Here is a 15,990-nt window from a genome sequence, read left to right as displayed (position 1 = left end):
GCTCTGGTGGGATGAATGGATGATTCTCATCAAAGGCACTGATGGAATGAATGATTTCCACATCTGCCGTTACGCCCAATCTCAGTATTTGAGCACAAGTGCAGAAATGGCCCGAAGCAGGCTCAGACACTAGTTCTGACATTTCTAAAGCACTCTGACACACACCTCATTTGATCTTCACAACTAACCTTAAAGTGAATGCCCTCATTTCTCAACTGAGGGAAATGGGGATCTGTCTGCCTGCAGACCCTGGGGAGACAGGAAGGGAGATGAGCCACCCCTCTGAGACCACCCGGCCTGCCTCAATCCACTTTCCACCAGGTGCTCTCAGTAGATCTGAACCCACGGTGTAACACAGTAAAAGTAAGTATTTGGTGTATACTTTCTGTCCCAGCATGGAGCTCCTAAGACCCTTGGAATTGCCTGAGTGCTGGGAGTGTCTATTATTCACTTCGCCTCAGGATGGGCGGCTGGTCGCCAGAAAGACCTGGAACTATCATCTCCCACCTGGGGGCACGGGGCTGGAGCTGGAGTTCAGTCTGTGGCAGTGACTTCATCACTGAGGCCCACGTAATGAAATGTCCATAGTGCTCTTGCACGGTGAGGTTCAGGCTTCCGGGCTGGTGAACACTCCCACGTGCTGGGAGGGTGGTGCACTCTGCCACCCCACCCAGAGGCTCCAAACCTCCCTTATGTTCTTCTTCATACGGCTGTTCATTTATTTCCTTTACAACTCCAAGTACAGTGCTTTCCTAGTTCTGTGAGTCATTCCAGCAATGTGTGGAACATGAAAGGAAGGGTTGTAGGAGCCCCTGAATTTGTAGTCAGCTGGGCCGAAGTGTGGGCAGCCTGCAGCAACTGCTTTCGGGGTGTGGGTAGCCTTGTGGGACTGAGCCCTCCACCTGTGGGGTCTGTGCTCACTCGGGAGGTTAATGTGAGAAATGAATTGAATCCTTTGACACCCACCTGGTGTCGGAGAATTGGTTGATGTCAGGAAAAAACAAACACAGGGCCTGGTGAAAACAGCTGCTTGGCTGTAGTTCAGCCTCTGAGAGGTGCCGAGGCCCTGGGATCACTAAGGGAATCCTAGCACTGCTGAACAAGAGCCCTGCAGGGACAGGAGATGCGTCTCGTCTGGCAGGCCCCGCAGAGGTGTTCGTGGTTGGCAGGGGGTTACTCTCTGGTGGGGTGGGACTTTCAGCTGGTCACCGGGTCCTATTTCATGACTCAGAGCTCAAGACTGTGAGAAGTCTTCCTTCCTACTGAGCTGAAATCAGCCTTTCTTGGGCTAATGCACACCTCACCCAACACAGAAGCCCCTTTCTGTTTGTCCTTCCATGTCTGGGACTACCTTGGCCGGTCATCCTCTCCACCCTTCCACCCCTACCCAGCTCCAAATTTGGGCCAAAACTCCTAACCTATTTCCTTCAAAGTTCTAGGCCCTTCTCCAGCCTCATCAAGCTCCTTCAAGGGTTTACCTATCACTAAACCATTGAAAATGTGGCCTTGGGGCTCTGTCCAACCAACACATACACGTGGTCTCACCAGCACAGCTCATGGGCTCTTATCTCTCTTTCTTTTTCCTCTTTTTATAAAATATTTTTTAACTATGGTAAAATACAAATAACATAAAATTTACCATTTTGACCATTTTTAAGTACACAGTTCAGTGGCGTTAAATACACTCACGTTGTTGTGCAGCCATCACCGCCATTCATCTCTAGAACTTTTTCATCTTACCAAACTGAAACTCTACCCATTAAACACTAATTCCCCATCCCTCCTCCCCCAGCCCCTGGCACCCACCATCCTACTTTTCATCTCTATGAGTTTGACTTCTCTAGGTACCCCATGTAAGTGGAAACACTCAGTATTTGTCCTTACTTATACTCGTAACTGGCTTATTTCACTCAGCATAATATCTTCACATTTCATCCACGTTGTAGAATATAGCAAAATTTCCTTTCTTTTTTAAGGCTGAATAATATCCCATTGTGTGTATATACCACATTTTGTTTATCCATTCATCTGTCGATGGACACTTGGGTTGGTTCTACCTCTTGGCTATTGTGAATAATGATGCTATGAACATAGGTGTGCAAATATCTCTGCGTGACCTTGCGTTCAATTCTTTTGGGGATATACCTAGAAGTGGAACTGTTGGGTCATATGGTAACTCTATGGTTTAGTTGTCTGAGGAACTACCAGATTGTTTTCCACAAGGGCTGCACCATTTTACATTCCCACCATCAAAGAACAGGGTTCCAATTTCTCCACATCCTGCCAACACTTATTTTCCTTCCTTTTTTTTTTTGTAATAACCATCCTAATGAGTGTGAAGTAGTATCTCTTTGTGGCTTTGTTTTGCATTTCCCTAATGAGTAGTGATTTTGAGCATCTTTTCATGTGCTTATTGGCCATTTATATATATTTTTTCTTTGGCGAAACATCTATTCTTCAAGTCCTTTGAGCATGTTTATTATTTATTTATTTATTTATTTATTTATTTATTTATTTATTATTTTTGGCCGCACCGTGCAGCTTGCGGGATCTTAGTTCCCCCACCAGGGATTGAACCCGGGCCACGGCAGTGAAAGCGCTGAGTCCTAACCACTGGACCGCCAGGGAACTCTTTGCATATTTTTAAATTGGGTTGGCTTGAGGTTTTTGTTGTTGAATGTTAGTTCTTTATATTTTCTGGATATTCATCACTTATTGATACATGATTTGCAAATATTTTCTCCCATTCTGTGAGTTGTCTTTTCACTCTCTTGATTGTATCCTTTGGTGCACAGAAGTTTTTAACTTCAACGAAGGCCAACCGATTTATTTTTTCTTTTGTGTGCAGGCTCTTATCTGTTTGAGTTTGCTCTGCTCACTCTGCCCCCAGGGATGGAGCCAAGGCCCAGCTCACTTCTTTAGCAGAACATCGCCGGACTGAGCACGGGCCACTCCGAACCCCCCTCCGATGAGCTGCTGTCAAGCTAGCTTCTCCAGTCTTGCCCTCTGCAAAGGGTCCTTCTATTATTAGTATTTGCAGAGTAGATATATTGGGAACAAACTATGGAAATTTTAAATAACAGGCAAAGTCACCCACCACGCCTGAATTCAATGAAATAAAATCGTCTGTGTTCTGTGCTGCCTTCAAGTCTTATCAGTGTTCATAGATGAACTCTGGCAACCATTGTGAGGGTGCTGACGAACCACACACAGAGGTCTCTTCCAATCCTGATTTTATTTTCTCCCATTAGCCGTTCCTGCTGGTTTAGTTCACCTGCACATTTTATTGTAGTGTTTCATTTAAGTCCTGGCTGCAGCAGGCGGCCTACAGCTCAGATGGTGGGTCCCAGGCCAGTGACTGTTGTCTTCCTTACCCAAAAAGGTGGCCCTGGCAACTTGTCCTTTTCTCCCTCTCAACGACCCTCTTCTTCATGAAGAATTGTGCACTCTGAAGGCTACTTGGCTACTAACTTCTCGCATTCAGTCATTCCTTCAGCAAACATTTATTAAGAAACTGCTCTGTGTCAAACATCATGCTTTGGCGCAAGAATGTCAAGATGAAGAGCAGACGCCTGCTGCAGGTCAGCAGTACATGGAGGACAGACACCGGCCGGACTGTAGGGGACAAACCCAATTACGGCGGCTCCAGGACAGAGGTGGGCTGGAGACCAAGGGGCAGGCCATGCTGAGTGAGGACACGGAGAAGTGGGGCTCTCGTGGGTAGGGAGCTCTGGAGGTTGAGTCCCAGAGGGGCTCTCGTTGGGGCATCTCTGGTCCAAGATTCCTCCCCAACACGGCCAAGGCTGAGGGAGGTGCGCTGAAGGGAAGGCCAACCCTCCCTCCCACTGGAGCGTCCCGAAGTTGCTGCTGTGAGCCCCACGCGGTCATGCCCAAGGCTGCCCGCGGCCTGGCTCCAAGACTCCTGCAGGTGCAGCCCTGGCTTTTCGGAGGAACCTGGTTGAAAATCTCTTTGGTGAGGCTCGTTTCTCATCCCCAAAACCCCAGGGGCGGGTCTCACCCTTGATGAGAATTCCCAGGTGGGAGAAGGAGCAGTGACCCTGCGTGGGAGCTTGGGAGGCTGCTGGCTGGTCAAATCACAGGTGAGTTAGGACAGGTGTAGGCCGCGGAGGCCCCTACCCACCACCGCACCCGTGAAAGCCAATGGCAGAAGCTCCAGGCTAGTGGGAGGCTGCTGTGTGGCCTCTGCAGCCAGTGGAGTCCCTGCCCCCGGGGGATGGGCTCAGAACTGCACTGAGCTCCCAGACTTACCGCTGCTGCTAAGCTGAACCCTGCCCCCCGAACCCCCATGTTGATGCCCTAACCCCCAGGACCTCAGAACACAACAGTATTTGGAGATAGGGTCTCCAAAGTGGTGATTAAGGTAAAATGAGGTCATGTGGGTGGACCCTAATTCAATAAGACCTGTGTCCTTATAAGAAGAGGAGATGGGGCTTCCCTGGTGGCGCAGTGGTTAAGAATCCGCCTGCCAATGCAAGGGACACGGGTTCGAGCCCTGGTCCGGGAAGACCCCACATGCCACGGAGCAACTAAGCCCATGCGCCACAACTACTGAGCCTGTGCTCTGGAACCCGTGCGCCACAACTACTGAAGCCCACGTGCCACAACTACTGAAGCCCGCACCTAGAGCCCGTGCTCTGCAACAAGAGAAGCCACTGCAATGAGAAGCCCGCACACCGCAACGAAGAGTAGCCCCCACTCGCCACAACTAGAGGAAGCCCGCGTGCAGCAAGGAAGACCCAACGCAGCCAAAAATAAATAAATTAAAAAAAAAAAAAAAGAAGAGGAGATGAGGACACAGATACGCACAGAGGGATGACCATGGGAGGACACAGGGAGAGGACCTCCATCTACACGCCAAGGAGAGAGGCCTCGGGAGAAACCAGCCCTGCCGACACTTTGATCTTGGACTTCCAGCCTTAAGAATTCTGAGGGAATTAAAGGTCTGTTGTTTAAACCCCCCGCCCCCAGTCTGTGGTATCCGTGACGGCGGCCGGAGCTGCCTAGTACACGGCCGCCCTCTGTTCCCTGCAGCCTCCGCCTTCCCCGGCATGCGTGTGTGGACGCGTCTCTTCTTTGCCTCTTTCCAGCTTGTGATGGAGGCTGTGCCTCAGCCCACTTGCACCGGGGTCGGCGTTCTGCGGACGCACACCCAGCGCCCCACACTCCATTCAAACTGCCTGGCCCGCCCGTGGGAGGTGGCCCCTTCCTTCTGACTTGTGTCCAGTCCCAGCCACTATCCCAGTTTCCCAGAGGCCACTGAAGTTCCTGGGAGCCCTGGCTGGTCCTCAACCACCAGACGTGGGTAACCCAGCCTGGCACATGGACCCCCAAGGTGCGGAGTCCCCCACGGAGGGAGGAGGCAATTCGAGCTCCATCCAGGAGATTAAGAGGGGCAGGCTGGGGGCACTGGAGGGCACGCCCTGGCCACAGAGTGTGGGACACGGGGCACTGGTGAGCCAATGTCACAGACTCTTGGTCCTGCGTGTACTTCAATCTTCTCAAGTTTTCTCATTTGAAGTTATTAGTTTCCAGTCTCTTAAAATCCATATTTAGTCCATAAGAGACTGGAAACTAATAAACATATTTATTAGTTTCCAGTCTCTTAAAATCCACAATAAAACAAATTGTGGGGAAGCAGTTCCAGAAATCTACACTGTGAGCCACCGATGTGGAGGAAACCGATTTGGAAACGCAGACGTCTGAGTGCCACCTCTGACCCAGTGGGCCAGCCCTGCAGATTTCCCAAGTAAAAATAACTATTCACAGGAGCATTGCTTATAACAAACACGAAACTGGAAACAACCTAGAGCCCCAATCACAGGACACTTAATTCTACCGGCTCATTTAAATTGGTGATCACTAAGATAACAATAAAAATATGGCGACACGTTCAAGCCATGTAAAAGTAATGTAAAGTGCGGGGAGGGGGAGGAGAAACTATTTCATTTTCAATATACTATATATAACTACACACAGTAATTACAACATAAAAATAGATACACATGTTGATAGAAACCAGAAGGGAACCAGAAAAAATGAAAATGGAGGGAATTGGTAGGATTATGTATGACATTTTTTCATTTTAAACTTCCTTTAATATTTTAGTAAAGTTTTAATAAATGATACTTTATAAGTATTTCTATCTCCTGAACTAAAGCTTGTGTTAAACAAAGAAGCAACTCAATCCGAGGACAAGAAAGGGGATGGCTCATTGCTTAACCCACTAGGCAGGCAGGAAAACACGAATTGTTTGGAAAGAGAGAGAGTTATAACCCCCTCCCTGGACCTGAAGTTTACCCTTTTGTACTCTGAAAACAGGAGGATCCAGACTTTGGAAATAGAAGCATAGTCAAGGCTCTGACCCACGGCTCTGACTCTCAGTGTCGGGTTCCACTGCAGGGTAATTTCAGCTAGAGCCGGTGACTTGGAGGCAGATGGTGTGGCTGAGACTCCAACAGTGGGGACAGCCGGGGCCGGGGCTGGTCTCAGCCACACGGAGTCCAGGATGCAGGCAAGATGGCCAGCTAGAGCTGCCCGTATGGAGAGCGAGTGAGAGAACCCGAAGGAGACAGAAGGTCGAGGGCTGTGGTGAGGACATGACCCGTTGGAAAGCAGTGAGAGCTCAGAGTCCCTCAACACTCAAGGGCAAGGCGTGAGGGACCGCTGGGACCCCAAAGGGGTGGCAGTGGGCGGTGAGCAGGGCAGGAGCACAAATAATTGTGTTAAAAACATATACAGAACTCCTAGCCCAATAGAAATGTGGACAAAAGCCACGAATAGGCATTTCACCAATGAGGAAACGCCTACAGCCAAGAAGCACACACAGAGATGCCCGGCCTCCTTGTTAATCAGGGAAACATAAACCAAGGCGGTAAAAAAGAAGAGTTTTTCATCCATTTCATGACAAAAGTGAAGAATCTGACAATGCCAAGGTCTGGAGAGGCTGTGAACCAGAGGCCTCTTAAGCACGGCCGAGGAGAGTGAAACCAGTGTAGCAACTTGGGAAAATCATCTGGCTTTTCCTTATGAACTTGGACATTCACGTGCCTGACAGCTCAGGAAATCGCCCCTGGGTATATACCCAAGACAAAGCCCCGCACATCTACCCCAGGAAACAAGTGCCAGAGAGTCCCCTAGGCTGTTTGTGACAGCAGCCATGACCCTGATGCCCACCAGCAGAAGATGGAACAGGGTGAGGGCATTTCCCCACGACAGAATATTATACAGCAGTGAACACGAATCAACTCCAGCTAAACAAACAAACCCAAAAAAGTGTGTGAATCTTCATAACATAATGTGGAGTGAAAAAGATCAAGTCCAGGAGGCTATTTATGTGATGGCTAATTTTATGTGCCAACTTGGCCAGGGCACAGTACCCAGATATTTGGTCAAATACCAGTCTAAATGCTGTGGTGGTATTATTTAGGTGAGATTAACATTTAAATCAGTCAACTTTGAATAAAGCAGATTACCATCCATAATCTGGGTGGGCCTCATCCAATCAGTTGAAGGCCTTAAGAAAAAAGACTGGATTCCCTTGAGTAAGGGGGAATTCTGCCTCCAGATGACCTCTGGACTCAAGCTCTTCCCTGGCTCTCCAGCCCGCTGCCTGCCCTACAGATTTCAGACTTGCTGGCCTCACAGTAGCGTAAGCCAATTCCTTAAAATCTCTCTCTCTCTCTCTCCATGTATATATATAATTGGCTCTTGAACAACATGGATCCACTTATACACAGATTTTTGTCAATAGTAAATACTACAGTACTACACTGTCTGTGATCTGTTGAACCCACGGATACAGAGGGCAGACTAAATTATACTTGGATTTTCAACTATGGGGAGCCTTGGCACCCCTGACCCCCTTGTTTTTAGGGATATATATATCCTTTTGGTTCTGTTTATCTTGAGAACCCTGACTTACACAACTTACAGTATAATTCCCTTTTTATAAAGTTTAAAAAATAAAAATAAACAATGTATTTTTTATACTTTAGCATTTCAGTCACCTCTGAAGGGTGGGGGGATAAACCCTGGGAGGAGTACATAGGGTAGATTTCAATTATTGTCAGTATTCTAATCTTGAGTTTTATTACAATATTATCATTGAATAAATTGATGAATGAATGATAAAAGAGAGCTGTGACGCATGGACTAATGATAAAAATACATGGTAACCAAAGATTTTGATCAATCTAATTCTGTGCATAAAATAAAAACTTAATGTCAGGACTTCCCTGGCGGTCCAGTGGTTAAGACTCCGCACTTCCAATGCAGGGGGCGCAGGTTCAATCCCTGGTCAGGGAACTAGATTCCCACATGCCGTGTGGTACGGCTAAAAAAAAAAACAAAAACAAAAACTTAATGTCAGACATCAGTATGCATAATATGAATATATGTGTATACACATCTAGGCGTAAGTTCGCATTTAAAATTTTGCGTAGGAAACGCTCGAAAGGACAGACACTGATAACTTCGGGTAGTGGGGTGGCTCTTCATCAGGGAAGAGCCGACGCTGCCATCTCTGAATCAGTTACATTCTCTTCCTTTTGCTTTTCTGTATTTTCCAAATTTTCTACAATAAAGACATTTTTTAAAAGAACACATTTTCTAATAGGAGGGAAAACACAGTAACATCACCAGGATGCCCTGTTGTAACTCAATTGTAATTGCTCACCGTGTGCTATTTTCATGCTTTACCGAGTGGTCAAAGACACGGAGAGTCGAAGATGCATACTTCCTTTCAACTTAATTCCATTAGATATTTACTGAGTATTCACTGTAAAGGAGACACGAAGATAAGACACAGTCCCTGCCCTTAAGGAGTTTGCAGACCAGCAGTAAAATAAGCCTTGGGAAATAACTGACCACAGGGCAGAGCATGTAGGAGCTGTGAGAATACCCCGCGAGCTGTGTGTTTCAGCCTAGCGAGGACTCCCTGCTGCCCAGAAAGGCTTCGAAAACCTTCACGTAGATTCTAAATGGGCAAGCGACCAGTCCCAGAGGGCTGCATGCTGAAGTAGGCAGTGAATATGAAAAGGGTACAATGGGACAAGGAGGGCCAACACAATTTATTTTGGATGATTTTTAAAACATTTCGACAACTTGAAGATGTATTTTTAACTTTGGGGGACATAATTTCAGACTTAGAGAAAAGTTGCAAGGCTAGCACAAAGAACTCCTGTACACCCTTCACCCATCCTCCAACTGCTGAAGTTTTCCCACATCTGCTTTATTGCTCTCTGTACAGGTGCGTCTTTTTCTCAATCCTCTGAGTGTAAACTGCAGCCATGATGCCTGTTTTAATTCTAAATATTTCAGGGTGTATTTCCTAAAAACAAGGATAACCTCTTACACAACCACAAGTACAATGATCAAAATCAGGAAATTAACACCACATTATTTTCTGACCTACAGACCTTATTCAGATCTCACCAATAATGTTCTTTATGGCGAAGAAATCGCATGGTCGTCACATCTCTTCATTCTCCTTTAATCTGAAGCAGTTCTGCAGTCTTCGTCTCTCATGCCATTGGCATTTTTGAAGTTAGTTTGTTGTCTGTGATTCTGTGCATGTTCCTTCAGTGTAGGTTTGTCGACTGTTTCCTCAACTCTAGATGCAGGTTCTGCATTTTTGGTAGGAATACTACCGAGGTGACATGTGTCCCTCTCTGTGATCATATCAGGAGACACCTGAGGTCGATCTGTCCCATTCCTGGTGATGTTACCCGCGATCACTCGGCTTAGGGTGGTGGCTGCCAGGTTTCTCCACTGCAGAGTCACTGTTTTTCTTTTTGTAATTAACACATACTTACAGTGAGATTCTTTGAGACCAGGTCAATATTCAGTTTACCCAGCAAACTTTCACCCACTGTTTTTAATAACCATTGATGATTCTTGCCGGAATCAATTATTACTATGCTACTTGCTATTGACGCTTGTCAGATTCCATCATTTCTTCTATACTTGTCACTTTGCTTTCTACTGAAAAGAAGAGCTTTTCTTGGGAATTCCCTGGTGGTGCCACGGTTAAGACTCCACGCTCCCAATGCAGGGGGCCCGGGTTTGATCCCTGGTCAGGGAACTAGATCCCACACGCATGCCGCAACTAAGATTTTGCATGCCACAACCAAGGAGCCCACCAGCCGCAACGAAGACCCAGCGCAATGAAATAAAAAAAGATAAATATTAAAAAAAGAAGAGCTTCTCTTTCCCTCAATTACTCATTTATATCAGCATGTATACATGGAATCTTATTTTATTCAGTGGCTTATAGTCTGTTACTATCATTCTTTATTTGACGCTTAAATTGTCTCAGATTTGGCCAACAGGGGTGTCCTTTTGACATGTCCTCCTTATTTTCTGAGCATTTACTTACTTTCTGACACAAGATATTCCAGGCTCAGCTCGTGCTTTCTGTCCTCCAGCCCTGAAACCAGCCATTTCTCCAAGGAGCTCTGGTGCATTTTAGTAGTGAACGGTATTAAGAAACCAAGGTCTGGGTGCTAGGTGTGCTCATTGCTACTGGGGTGTCACTGCTTCTAGGAAATGTATGTGTATAAATACATACACCCATACCTATATGTCTGTGTGTGTGTGTATATTTCTACATCTATATGTATGTGTGTGTTTCTGTGTTTATTTGCCTGTGTGTGTATGCATGTGCACACACACAAGTCTGTGTAATGAAACCACCAGCTCACGTTGATACCTCCAATTCTAATCCAGTCCCATAGGGCTTGTTCTCATCTTCCCCAGTCCATGTTCCTAACTTCTACCGGGTAAAGGTTCTTTAAAAGCTGCGGATTCAGTTCAGGTCATCATCATTACCACTGGCCCCAGAAACCTTCATCTCCTGACCATATGGCCTTGCTTGTGCTCAGCATGGACTTGGGCATCACCAGTGTTTGTCTAACTGGACAAAGGGCAGACGGAGGAACCCAGCAGGGGCCCGGTTCAGAGCCAGACAGCCTTCTGGAAGGCTGGACGGGGGGCTGAAACAGAACCCCTAGGAGGAGGGGGGGGGCAGAACACTGGAATTTTCTGGATGAAGTGAGAAGCAGAACAGATGGCTGTTGTCCAGCTCCATGGAAAGACCACAAGTGACCTAAAGGCGCCTGGAAAGGGCAAACCTGTTCACCACGGCAGCTGGGAGGAGAGGTCTGACTAGAGGCTTTGTGGGCACAGCTGGCTCCGACTGAGCCGCCAGGGCAGCTGGGAGGAGGCCCCTCACACCCCCTGTCCCTGAGGAGAGACCACGGGGATGGAGGCCGGCCCCCTGCTGTTTCAGACGCGAGCGGGTTCAAACACCAGTGACCTGAGTCACAGCCCCCTCAGGCCTGCTCATCCATCACCAGCTGATGCATTTGCCGACTGCTCTATGTCTAGGGATCCTGTTCCTGTTAAGATTGTTGTGTTGGGGCTTCAACTCTCTTGTCCAACAAACGTGCCTCCCAAAGAAAGACAGAAGTCCTCCTGGGTTTTGTGTTCATGTTCTCTCAACTCAACACTGGGTCTTTGCAGAACATGCAGCCTGAGGGAAACGTCCACAGGAAGCTCAGCCACACCCATGAATTACACCTACGGGGCAATGCTGTCTGGGGCTCTCGTGTGCCACCTGCACCCACCGAGCGGTCTGCACACATTTCACAGCTGGGAAACAGGAGTGAAGCAGTGGAGGCCTGGAATGTTCCAAGGAACACGTACCCCTTCCAGGGAATCGAGGGCCACGTGAGAGGCGGTGAATGTGGGGTAAAGAGGGCTTGATGGGTGTGCTTAAAGCCGCCTCCCAGCCTCTGGGAGTGTCCCAAGAGTTTTATTTTATTTTATTTTTTTTATTTTTTTATTTTTGGAGGAGTCATATAGCTTTTTACATGGGGAATTTTTATAGCTACTTTTATTTTTATTTATTTGTTTATTTTTGGCTGTGCTGGGTCTTCGGTTCGTGCGAGGGCTTTCTCTAGTTGAGGCAAGTGGGGGCCACTCTTCATCGCGGTGCGGGGACCGCTCTTCATCGCGGTGCGCGGGCCTCTCACTATCGCGGCCCCTCCCGTTGCGGGGCACAGGTTCCAGACGCGCAGGCTCAGTAGTTGCGGCGCACGGGCCCAGCTGCTCCGTGGCATGTGGGATCTTCCCAGACCAGGGCTCGAACCCGTGTCCCCTGCATTAGCAGGCAGATTCTCAACCACTGCGCCACCAAGGAAGCCCAAGAGTTTTATTTTTTAAGGCCAAGAGGAGCTATGAATTATGGCGGGGAGCAGGGAGGTGGGGCTACTGAGTTAAGTCCCGAGGTTGAGAAACTGTGCCCCCTGGACCCCAACACCAATGCAAGGAATTGATTTTCTACCTCTTGGAAGACAAAAATCCCTAGAATAAACAGCAGGTGCAGGCCTTCTGCCCAGGCCAGATGAGGCAATCTCTTTAGATTGTGCAAGAAGAACACACTTGCTTCCAGGAAACCCAAGAAAATGTCACTGGAGGCTTCAATGCATGCCAGCTGGATACTGGCCCCAGTGTGTCAAGCTGAGATGCATCTGCAGGGCTGGGTGCCCGGCCCGGGAATCCCAGTGCCAGGGCCCTCGGGGATGGCACCCCTCAATACCAGTTTCTCCTAAGCCACCAGACCGCCTTCCTCCCTTAAGTGCAGTTTCCTTCTGGATGGGAAAGGACAGAGCAGGCGAGGAGGTCACGCAGCTTCCGAGCAGCGCGCAGCAGGAAGGCTTGCGGGCAGTTTCCACTGCAGATTTGGTCACGAACACACTTTGACTCCCCTCCCCCACCGAGTCTCGCCTGCCACTCCTGCCTTCCCTGCTGACTCTGGAACCTTCTACCACCTCGTCTTCCCCCCTGCTCTGGCACCAAGGCTCATCTGGGTGGCGGGCAGCATTTCGCTTGCTGTGGGGAGTTGAGCTAGCCAGGGTGGGGTGGGTTTTCAGACTGAGGTCAAGAAGTTTCTCCAGATCCAAAGCGAGAGACAGTCTACAAAATAATGCCCCTTCACCCCTCGGATATGTCAACTCTGGGAAAGACACAGACAGGTTGAGGGAGAAGCGGCTCCAGAGTGAAGAAGGATGAGGGCCCACTGGATGCAACGGGACCTTCTGTTGCTACAAAGGACATAATTGGGACATTTGGCAAAATCTGACTCAAGTCTGTCGATTAGAGAAGAGGATCAGATCTCTGTTAATTGCTTGATTCTGATCACCGTGCTCTGGTTAGGCAAGAGAATGCCCTTGTTTTGGGAAAAGGATGCTGAAGGGTAAAGGGGCATCATGTCTGCAACTTATTCTCAAATGGTTCAGGAGGAAGAAAAACTATACAGAGAGATGATGACGCAAGTATGGTAAAATATTAACATTTGGGGGATCTGGGTGAGAAGGATTATTCTTCAATTGTTCTGAGTTTCAATTTTAAGCTTAATAGGAAAAATAACAGGAAAACAAAGGTGCGCCCTACAATGTCTGACCGCTTCCTCCTTCTCCTGGCTTGAAACCAGGAGAAGGCTCGGCCATCTGAGGACACTGGCCCCTGTCCCCCACTGCCTCAGGGGTTTCCCCAGCCCTGGCAAGGCCTGCTCCCATCTGCTGCCTCCTGCCCAGCCTCCAAGCTGTTCTAAGTGACTCGAGAAAGCGTGCGTCTTCCCGGCCTTAGCGGGATCCTGGGCTATTCAGGGAGTCTCATCCCGTGCAAGCTTCCCAAGTCTTCACGGCCTCCTTCTCAGCACGTGGCCTCACTCTTGGGCCCTGGAGCAACGCAGGAATGGCTCCAACGTCTCTCCTCTCCACCAGAAGCTCCTGTGCCCCTCCTCCACTCTCCCTGGTATCACAAGCCAAAGGATGCCTTCTTGCCTCCCAGGGCCTGCCCCCAACTCCCCCTCACTCCATACCCATCTCCAGGACCTCACTCAACAACGAGTACCCCACAAAGCTCCCCCAGCCTTGGAGCTGGCTCAGGTATCTCTGGGCAAGGCAGCTTCATGCTTCTCTTTGCCAGTTACCAGCTCCTCTGTCACCGGGGCAGTTCCTCAACCCATACTCCTGCCCTCATTCAAACTGTGGCAAATGGCTTCCATGCTCCCCCCAAGGTGGCAGCGTCAAAGACAGAATTCAGAATTGCAGATCTGAGCTGCAGCCTCTGCTCCATACCTTAAGAGCTGTGCGATTCTAGGCACGTTTCCAGGACGGCGGGAAGTGTTTGTGTAGGTTCCCTATGAACTGTGACACCCGAGCCCTGGCCTCATTCCCTCCCCATTTGTTCACCTGCCCCTGTTCTCTCTATGCAGCCTCCTGGGAGCTGCTGTCAAGTCCATGCTGTCTGCTGGCGGCTCCCAAACCTGCATCTCCGCTGCAGCCCCTCTTCTCGACTCCACTTCTCTGGGTCCCACAGCTGCTTAGACACCCCTCCTCCGGCACCCAGCTGGCTCCTCAAACTTAACATGCCAGTACTTAAGATTCACACTCACTAATGCTGGATTTGCCAAAAGGCAGTCACAGCAAGTGCTTAAGGCCACCAAGAAGTAATACATTTCCAGGGGAAGAATGTGATATTCCAAAAATGCATCAGAGCAGCTCTTCCTGTTGGGTACTGTTTGTTGTGAATTACGGCGGGGAGGAGCACCTAACGTTTGCAGCATCTGGATCTCTGAAGTCTCAAATCAGTGCCCCTGTCATCTCCAACAACGGCCTCGGCTCTAGTCACTCAGAGCACACACTCTGAAACCACTCTTCACTCCTCTCTCATATCCCCACGTCCGGTTTTTAATTTTTTATTTTTTTAAATATTTATTTGGCTGCACGGGTTCTTAGCTGCGGCATGCGGGATCTAGCTCCCTGACCAGGGATCAAACCTGGGCCCCCTGCATGGGGAGCACGGAGTCTTAACCACTGGACCACCAGGGAAGTCCCCCCACGTTCGGTTTTTAAGTCTGGACCCTTCTCATGCCCCAAAAAGCCACACTGGCTCCTTGCCGCTCCACCAAGCTGCGTCCAGTCCCCTCTGGCTTGGGTGGGCAATGTGGTCTTTGCCTCCTGACCAAGCCCACCCATGCTGTCCTCTGCCATGGTCACCTCGTCCAAGCACAGAGGGGAGGCGTCACACTCCTGTTCACATGGCTCCAGGGGCTCCCCCTCGACTCCAGCCCAGTCCCCTGCCCCCCAGTGAATGTCTCCCCCCCCGGGCTCAGGTTCAGCTGCCTCCCACTCTTTTGTTCACCACCCCCTCCTCACACACCCTGGGCTCCAGCCAAACTAGACTTCTTGCCATCTGGGAACACATGTTCCCTTTGCCCAAAATAACCTACATTCATCTCCACCTGTCGAGATCTGTCCTTGAAGGGTTATTCAATAAATAGTACTGGGACAATTGGTCACTGGGAGGAAATTTTTTAGATTCCTTACCTCATACTATCCACCAAAATGCATTCTAGATAAACTAGACTTAAACATAAAATATCGAGTATCATATATTCAATAGAAATATATGATATAATCACGTGTATTAAAAAAATTGAACTGTAAAAAGTCTGAAAAACGTATGATTGTCGAATAGATGAAAAGGGAGAAGATGTTCAGCTTAAAAGCCAAGAATGAAATTTCAAAGGAAACAAAGCAATGGATTTAACTCATTAAATAGAACCGGACTCATTAAAACCAAACTGATAAGAAATGAACAGAGGGGGGGACTTCCCTGGTGGCGCGGTGGTTAAGAATCCACCTGCCAAGCAGGGGACACGGGTTCGAGCCCTGGTCCGGGAAGATCCCACATGCCACGGAGCAACTAAGCCCGTGCACCACAACTACTGAGCCTGTGCTCTAGAGCCCGCGAGCCACAACTAATGAGCCCACCTGCCACAACTACTGAAGCCCACGCGCCTAGAGCCCTGCTCTGCAACAAGAGAAGCCACTGCAATGAGATGCCTGAGCACCATAACGAAGAGTAGTCCCTGCTCGCTGCAACTAGAGAAAGCCTACGCGC

This window comes from Balaenoptera ricei, chromosome 9 (genome assembly GCF_028023285.1).
Source record: "Balaenoptera ricei isolate mBalRic1 chromosome 9, mBalRic1.hap2, whole genome shotgun sequence".
Taxonomy (NCBI): Eukaryota; Metazoa; Chordata; class Mammalia; order Artiodactyla; family Balaenopteridae; genus Balaenoptera; species Balaenoptera ricei.
Note: the sequence above shows the minus strand (reverse complement) of the source record.